At 43.8% G+C, this 9,275-nt stretch overlaps 1 long non-coding RNA gene across 1 annotated transcript; it reads right to left on the bottom strand.

Moving 5' to 3' along the window:
• Window positions 1–5,972: 5,972 nt before the first annotated feature.
• Window positions 5,973–9,063, bottom strand: LOC149464473 (uncharacterized). Its single transcript, XR_016312378.1, has 2 exons — window positions 8,956–9,063; window positions 5,973–6,679 (listed from the first exon to the last, which is right to left on the bottom strand). It is a non-coding gene; the product is annotated as an uncharacterized LOC149464473 (long non-coding RNA).
• Window positions 9,064–9,275: the final 212 nt, after the last annotated feature.

Genomic DNA, 9,275 nt, shown 5'->3' with positions numbered 1-9,275 from the left:
CCTTCCCTGCTGGAAGAACACAGCGATCACTGTTGGCAGCTATAGCTGCTGGCAGTGATTGCATGAAAAAAAAAACCAACAGGCTGGTTGTACTGAAGTCGACTTCAGCACAATCAGCCTGCCTATACATGGATCGAAATTTGGCCAGTCCCTGGCCAGATTCCATCCATCTATGGCCAGGTTAGGATCAAGCACAGGCATTCACATAGGGTCAGGGCAGTCACTCTCAGATGCTCATGCACATAGTCAGGTCAGTCATTCATGGGGTCTCTCCCGGGATTAGCTCAGGTGTGTTTGGACACAAGTCTAAACCTTCAACGGCCATCCCACGAGGAAGCTATCATTGTGGACAGCCAAGCAGTAGAGACTTTCCCCACCCTGGAGCCCTTGTATACACGTGGCTGCAGGGAGGGGAATTCCTTCATCACTTATAACTGTCTGCCGGCAGTGACAGCAGGACTGTCCAAATATGCCTGAGCTCATCCCTAGTGCTCACACATGAGCGCACATAGTAAGTCACACATGAGCACGCTCGCACAGAGGTATGTCTGTCCCTTTCTGTCATGTTTATGCAGAGTCAGGCCAGGCACACTTCAGTGCAAACACAAGGGGGAATGCCTTAGCATTCACACAGCCATCACAAATAATCACTGTAATGTACATAATATGTGTATTTCTTATGAGCATCTGCTCCATCTAGTGGCCATAATGCACTGTTTTCCTGATGGCGGTATTTCGGGTAAATACCACACTGTGGCCACTAGATGGAGCTGGCAATAATAGGAAATAAAATTATTGTGGAGATTCTACGTGATGGCTGTGTAAATGCTGAGGCATTCACACAGCAATTTTCTTTTTTTTTGTTATAAGTAGGCTTTAAAGAGTCAGGATAGACACACAGGCATAAACAAAATTCCTGTAACAGTAGAGAACTGCATGCAAACCCACATGTATCATCGGAATATACCTAACCATATGTAGAGCATCTGGAAGTCCAGCACACCTTTACATCTACCAAATATATTCTTCTTGCATATAATACATTGTGGGATAGGTCCCCTTCTCTGTTGTACTTTGTGGCAAGGACGTGTCAATCTTGGTATCACGTACCTGACTGGAGGCTGGAATAGAGAGAGGGCTCCCCTTACGGATAAGTGCAGTGAGCCCGTGGAGGTGGTAGCAGGAGGTGCAGTGCCCAAAGAAGAACGGGTTGCTAGTGGTGTAGCTGCTTGGTGATGCCTGATGAGACAGAACCCGTGGGTGCTCCAGATGTAGGAGGAGATTCTCCAGAGGACACGTGGATCCCAGGGGATGAGTAGAGTAGTCAGTAGCCAGAGCCAGGGTCAATACAGAACAGCAGATAGGAGCAAGGTCAGGATCAAGCCAAGGTCAATACAGAACAGCAGACAGGAGCAAGTTCAGGATCAAGCCGGGATCATTCACAGATCAGCAGACAGGAGCAAGGTCAGGGTCAAGCCAAGGTCATACACAGAGCAGAAGACAGGAGCAAGGTCAGGATCAAGCCAAGGTCATACACAGAGCAGAAGACAGGAGCAAGGTCAGGATCAAGCCGGGATCATTCACAGATCAGCAGACAGGAGCAAGGTCAGGATTAAGCAGGGATCATTCACAGAGCAGCAGAAAGGAGCAAGGTCAGGATCGAGCCAAGGTCATACACAGAGCAGAAGACAGGTGCAAGGACAGGATCAAGCCGGGGTAGAGAGCCAGGAAGAGAGCCAAAGCAAGGTCAGGGTCAAGCCAGGGTAGAGAGCCATGAAGAGAGCAAAAGCAAGGTCAGGGTCAAGCCGGGGCGGTAACGGGTAATCAGCTGTATATACAAGAACAGGGGGCTGACGATAATCCAGCAATTATTGAGCAGAGCTGCAGTCCTTATACAGGCCAGAGTGTCAGTAATTATCTCGCCCTGCGTGTGCCGGTGCGCTTTTGTGCAGAGGAATGCGTGATTACGTGCCGCTCGCCTATGCACATTTTTGCGTGAATTTGCGTGGCCATATTGAGCATTGGTGCATTTGCCCGGGCTTCCTCATCTTTTCTCCTGACACTCGGGACTGAACGGACAGAAAATCCTGAGCTAGTGTGGTAGGACTGAGGTGGCCCTATTATTCATGCGCCATGGACTAAATCAGCCTTTCCCGACCTTTCTGACATGGAGGAATCCTTGACTTAACTTTCTGGGCTTAAGGAACTCCAGCTAATAATTACTATATCAAGAGCTCATGGTACATCTGTGTGATGGCCACTTCGTAGAAAGCCCCTTTCATTTGAGGTCATTGAGAAGAACCCCGCCTTACAGATAGCTAAAACGATCATTGCAGTCAGTGGTTACTCATCGGAGAAGAAGAAGTTCCTTATTGCTCAAGGAACGTCCAGCAACCTCTGGAGGAACCCTAGTTGAGAACAGCTGAACTAGATAAAGGTCTTCAACAGATACCCAATTGTTTGTGGTTTCGAGTCCAGCTGTCTCTGTAAACAGCAGTTTCTGTTGCCTAAAGACCCATATTTTGAACAGATTTAGGTTTAAAATATTCTTTTCAATAGAAGCTTACTTGAGGGAGTGTCAGCATAAGACTCAAGGTATTTCTAAGGTACAATAAAGAAGCATGTTCACTATGTAGGCTCTGTTGTCATTCTGTTTATTTTGTGTATAGTAACATGAGCAGGTGTGGTAGACAGAGTTATGTGACCGTAAAATGAATGACAGCTACAACAATGCTACCCCTATATGTGTACCACACGGATCAAGATAAAGCTAGAATGTTTATGACAACCGCAGTTTGCAATTCCCTCTATTACCACCAACATTTTAAAGTGCACCTTTCTCCTCCAAACACATAGATCCTCATCTGCGTGCTTATCCCTAAACATCTGTAAATCCTAATAAAAAAAAATGTATTTGGGGGCAGATTGGTGGCTTACAGGTTAAAACTTCTGACTGGTAGCACTAGGGCCATCAGCTTGGGGCTTAGTGGTTAACACTTCTGCCTGGCAGCCCTAGGGTCATCAGCTTGGTTGTTTAGTCATGGTTAACACTTCTGCCCGCTAGCATTAGGGTCATCGGCTTGGTGGCTTAGAAAATAGCTCTTTTGCCTGGCAACACTAGGGTCATCAACTTGGTGGTTTAGTGGTTAGCCCTTCTTCCTGGCAACTCTAAGGTCATCAGCTAGGTGGCTTAGTGGTTAGCACTCCTGCCTGGCAACACTAGGGTCATTGGCTTGGCGACATGGGTATCACTTCTGTCTGGCAGCACTAGGATCATCAGCTTGGTAGTTTAGTGGTTAGCACATCTGTCTGGCAGTACTAGGGTCATCAGCTTTGTGGCTTGGTGGTTAGCACTTCTGTCTGGCAGCACTAGGGTCATCAACTTGGTGGTTTAGTGGTTAGCACTTCTGCCTAGCAGCACTAGTGTCATCAGCTTGGTGACCTAGTGGTTGGCACTTCTACCTGGCAGCACTAGAGTCATTAACTTGGTGGTTTAGTGGTTAGCACTTCTATCTGGCAGCACTAGGGTCATCAGCTTGGTGTCTAAGTGGTTAGCACTTCTTCTTGGCAGCACTAGGGTCATCAACTTGGTGGCTTAGTAGTTAGCACTTCTTCCTGGAAACTCTAGGGTCATCGGCTTGGTGGCTTAGTGGTTAACACCACCTGCTAGCACTAGGGTCATTAGCTTGGTGGCTTAGAAATTAGCACTTTTGCCTAGCATCTCTGGGGTCAACAGCTAGATTGCTTAGTAGTTAGCACTTCTGCCTGGCAGCACTAGGGTCATTGGCTTGGTGGCTTAGTGGTTAGCACTTCTGCCTGGCAGCACTAGGATCATCAGCTTGGTGGTTTAGTGGTTAGCACGTCTATCTGGCAGCACTAGGGTCATACGCTTGGTGTCTTAGTGGATAGAACTTCTGCTGGGCAACACTAGGGTCATCAACTTGGTGACTTTGTTTGCATGTTCTCCCTATGGGTTCCTCCAGGTATTCTGGTTTCCTCCCACACTCCAAAGACATGTGGAAGGTTAGTTGGCTCCTGTCTAAATTGGCCCTTATTCTTTCTAAATTGGACCGTAGATTGTAAACTCCTTGTGATCAGGGACTGATGTCAATGTACAATATGAAGAGCTGTGTAAACTTTGAGCCATATTTAAAGACCTTTAATAAATAATAACGTACATTTTTTTGTGATCCCTCTTCCTGACCATGAGTAGGCACTGGTGACGTAACCAGCCATGGATCTTGTCCAGGACTATAAATGTTGGCACAGGATTAGAGAAAGAGGAGGAGAAGAAGCAAATTAGCATGTGGCCAAATAGAAAGAAAGACGACTATATTGGAGCTATGGAGCTAGATATTACCTTGATGACGTTATATTCAAATGAGGGGGAAGGGAAAGATGGGAGGTCCACTAGCAGGTTAATTTTTACTTTTGTGCTTTAGGTGACGATCAAAGAAACTTTGTTACCACAGGCTCACTTTTACCCAATAGGTCACCTTTCCTTTTAACTGCTACAAGTATTCTACACCTAAGGGCGTGTGAAATACTTGTTCCCCTGCTGGCCTTTATAATTGGTTGCTTAATCCTTACATGAAAACAAGTTCTTCAGTGTAGTGTCTTTACTGTGCCAAATTAAATATAAACTGTGCTCCACCAATATTCCACACTTAGTGACCCCCCGTTCCTTGCCCCTTAGGTGTGCTCACTCAACAGAAAGACTTATAAATATATATATATATATATATATATTTATATATATATACACACACAATACAAAATGCACTTCAGGGATTATAACAGCCCACTGTTCCTCAATGTCAAGAGACCTTCAGTAACTTTCCGATCTTACCTAGAATGTATTCGCAATCCTGCTCTTCCCAAGAGTTTCAAAGAGATACAAGCAGAGAAGAGAATTCCAGAGTGTAGTAAATTTATTAAAAACATTTAAAGTTACACAACGATAAAATAACTCAACTTTTGCTGTGCCTGACCAGGCACTCTCTGTCAGGAATGGTACAATCGGCCACAGCCCCACTCAACTCATTTCGTCATATCAGAAAGTGGTACCATATGCCATAGTCAGTTAAAGTAACCCATTGCCTTGCACTGTATGGACAAAGCACAATTTCAATTTAAAGGAAACACTTGTGATAGTAAAATACTATGTCCACATTTTGTAGATATGGACACCATGGAAGCCTGCTACCTTCCATCCAGAAACTATCACTATATATCTCTACCGAGGTAACTCCTTTGCAAGACTACTTCCTGAAAACCTTTATTCCAGCCCTGCCCATAATGGTTACCCCACCACCAATCAAGGATTCTCCTTGCATTCTACCCCCACCTCCCTTTTTTTTGATACCTACCCATTCTGGTATCTCTACCCCCCCCCCCCCTTCTCCTGTCCCTCTTCTTTCTTCTCTCCTCCCTTTCTCTATTTCCTCTTTTTTATTCTACATTTATCACTGTGTATATCTGATCTCCATAGGCGCTACCCTATCATATCCCTGTTACTAGAGGACAATGATAGGGATCAATATTCCTACCTTAAATCTGAATTCTGTAGCATGTGTACATGGCTCCTACCTACGTGTTTCGTCACAGGTAACGTCATCAGGAGCACACCAGGATCTTCTAAACCCAGGGCAGAAGTAGTGGCCACAACTCATCCCACTTTTCACACCCTCTACCAAGTGTCATGAACATATAGTTATTGAACTATAGGAAGGCACAGAGGCAGGACCAGTATTAAAAACCTTCTCCATAGGTTTCCTTTAAGAGTGAGTGTTTCTCGTAATCCAACACCTACGAAAGGCAGCTTAGGTGGGTACCAGTTGGCAAAACAGTGTAAGTGTATCAAGTGTCTGTATTACCATTACAATTTAGTAATCTGTTCAGAAGAAGTCTTACTCATTCATCTTCTATACAGATGATTAGATACTCCAAGATGAACTAAAAGGCACAAAGTATTCGATGTGTGACAACTTTATTGGAATTCCTGCAAATTAAAGGAATTACTGTTGCAGACAATACTGTATGTAGTATTTTAATAAAGCCTTTACATTATTTGTGCTTTGAATTTCAGGCAAGAAGATCCTCTATTCCCCTAGTGCCCAACCTATGGCCCAAGGGCAAGTGGCCCTTTGATATATGATGTATGGCCCTCGAACCTTAGCAGTCTGTAGTAGGAACATTGATTAGGGTAATAGCATTGGTCTCTGGGAACCTCGAAATGTTTCCAGTTTTATATTGCCTTCTGTAGCATATCCCCAGCCAGACATGGTAATGTCCAAACTCTCATTTTCTCATTTCCTCTAGTAGGTCTGAAGTTTCTGAGAGTCCTCCCAAACATCACATATATTGAACAATATGTGTGGCACTTTGGTGATATCTGGGGCCGCATCTGAGGCCCCCTTTAGCTCATAGGTTGACAACCACTGGTCTATTCAAACAAAAGTCTAATGATACTTTCACATGGGTGGCCGGGAGGAAGGTAGAAGCAGGCGGTTAAACTCGAAATAAAAACAAGCATATATCCAGGATGTGGCAGGATCCCCTTCTGAATGCATGCTAGCCACTGTTACACTGCCCTCGGAAAAACGATCCATCACAGACCCCTGGTGTCTCATTACAGAGAACCTGTCACCAAAAAATCATCACATAGGGGACTTGTCTCCTAGATAAAAAAAGAGAGAATGTTAAAAGTGTAAAGTTAAAGTTTTATTTATTATTTTATATAGCGCCATCAATTTATGCAGCATTTTACATATATATTGTACATTCACATCAGTCCCTAACCCTCAAGGGGTGTACAATCTAAGGTCCCTAACTTCCAATCATACATACACATACTAGGGACAATTTAGACAGGAGCCAATTAACCTACCAGTATGTCTTTACACCCAAGCACATAAAATCCCCCCACCCCCTGCGGGTATAGGTCCCTGAACGCCAGCAGTGAAAACAGCCAACTAATTGTATCACCAGAATTGTATCTCATTGTATAACAATCACGTAATAATAAATTAAACTTTATAAAAAAAAATCTTAAAAGTGTTACTAAACCCAGGACCCTGCATTCGCTACATCTGGTCTCCCTGGACCCTGCATTCACTATATCTGGTCTCCCTGGACCCTGCATTCGCTATATCTGGTCTCCCACAGTACACACAACATGGTAATGCAATTATTTCAGTAAATATAAACTGCTAAATACCTTTACTTATCAGTAGCTAGAGCAGTCTTGTGACTTCTATCAATGTCTAGCAGAGCACTGGTTAAAGCTTGTAGGAGGAGTTTTCATTCTGCTGTAGGAGGATGCAGGACCACGACCTCTGTCTGGACAGTGCTGACTGGCCCTGTGCAGATCACATGCACTCTCCCAAGACAAACAAAAAAATACCCCTCTAGCAAAACACACCACACTGAGCATGTGCAGAATGACTCCACATGATATGTCTTATCAGGAGATAAGAGGGGGGCACTGGAAAAAGGGGAGGACCAAACAGTGTTTTTACATGATGCAGAGGATTAACCCCTTAGGTTCCAGAATGAGCACAACAAGCATGCTTTACTGCATATACAGACTGATTTTACTGTTGTGGGTTTATTAACATTTTAAGGGCCGGTTCACACCATGAATTGTACAAGAACGTACTGTGAAATCGCAACGCACATGTAATCCGGGTACAGTGCGATATCAGCCCTTTCATTAGAATGGACTCAAATCACGCCAGACCGCACCAAAATTAGCACAGCTTTATAAAACGCACAGCTGTACCATGTGATCCAGTGCGGGCAAACACACTGCATCGTTGACCTGCGTTTGAGATGTCATTGAGTTATTACTCATTTACAGTGGGTTCACACCAGTGCGCTGCAGTTTGGGTGCAGTGCGACTTACATGTGGTTCCCATTAACTTCTACTAGACCATGTATTTCCTGAAGGCACACCAAAGATGCGGCCTGCCGGCCTTTTGTTGAGCTTTCAGAAAATGCGTCAAAAACACAGGAGCTAATAGAAGTCAATGAGACTGTGAGTAAAAATGCATGTAAAATGCACCTACACCCGTGCTGTGGCCAAAATGCAGCCTTTGTCTGGTTAACCTCCCTGGCGGTATGATTATTTCAGATTTTTGGTGCTGAAAGCGGTACCATTATTTTGCATGGAAATTTGACGTTTTATATTGTAGGCCTGTAATTCTTAGGAATAACTCACTGAAATCTGTCCGAACAAGAGTCTAGTAAACATCCCGGGTAGGATAAAACTTGAAACACAAAATCATAAATTATAATTTAATAAATAATCATAAAAAATAATAATATATTAATAATAATAAATTTAATTCAATAATATAATCAAACCAAAAACACTGAAATTTGAAATATAGCGCCAAGTTCGCACATCACTGAGCAAAGTCGCAAAATCGTTTTCAGTGTCTGATGACGAATTTCCCCACGAATCATTATCACTCTAAAACCGCTTTTGACCTAAAGGGACGCTTTTTGGACGCCATGGACGTTTCTCAGTTTCCAGGCAGAAAGAACAGTAAAAATGCAGGCAGGGCACAGGACAAAGCACTCGGGACAAAATGTATGTGAAATGGTTTGATACAGTAATGTTTTACTATGTGATTTTAGTGATTTTAGTGAATGTCACTTTTTGTCATTTTCAAATTTCCCGCCGTTCCATCCCCCGTACGCCCCGACGCTTGCAGGGAACGGAACCCGGAAGACAGATGCCGGCATCTGCCAGATTACATTACCGGGGACACTGCAGGAGGGACATCGCGGGAGCGCAGGACAAGTTAAGTGATCGAGGGATCCCGGAGCAGCGCCGCATGGTAAGCCCGAGTATAGCTCAGGGTCACCGCTTGTGGTACTGAAACTTTACCCCGAGCTACACTCGGGAATACCGCCAGGGAGGTTAATAAGAAAAGCACTTTTACTTACATGGTCTTCTGCTTCCCTTGCAGACGGCGCTCCCCCACACCTCGTCAGTGGGCTGTACCTTGGCATCTTCGCATCCAAAGCAGGGTTATGGTCCCTATACTGGTCCTGATGACAACATGGGACCACCAGACCCATATGGAAAAAAAATATATTTGAAATGCTACAATTTTGGTTATATTCAATATATTTCAATAAATAAATAAATATATATATATATATATATACTGTATATACTGCATGTTGAAATGTGTTTTTTTTTTACAAAATATATGAAAAATATTTTTAAAAATACATTTCAAATATACTGTATGTCTTTAAAA

Source organism: Staurois parvus, unplaced genomic scaffold, assembly GCF_062004578.1.
Source record: "Staurois parvus isolate SC_StPar_1 unplaced genomic scaffold, SC_StPar_1.0 ptg000151l, whole genome shotgun sequence".
Lineage (NCBI taxonomy): Eukaryota > Metazoa > Chordata > Amphibia > Anura > Ranidae > Staurois > Staurois parvus.
This window is presented reverse-complemented; position numbering and strand designations above follow the sequence as displayed.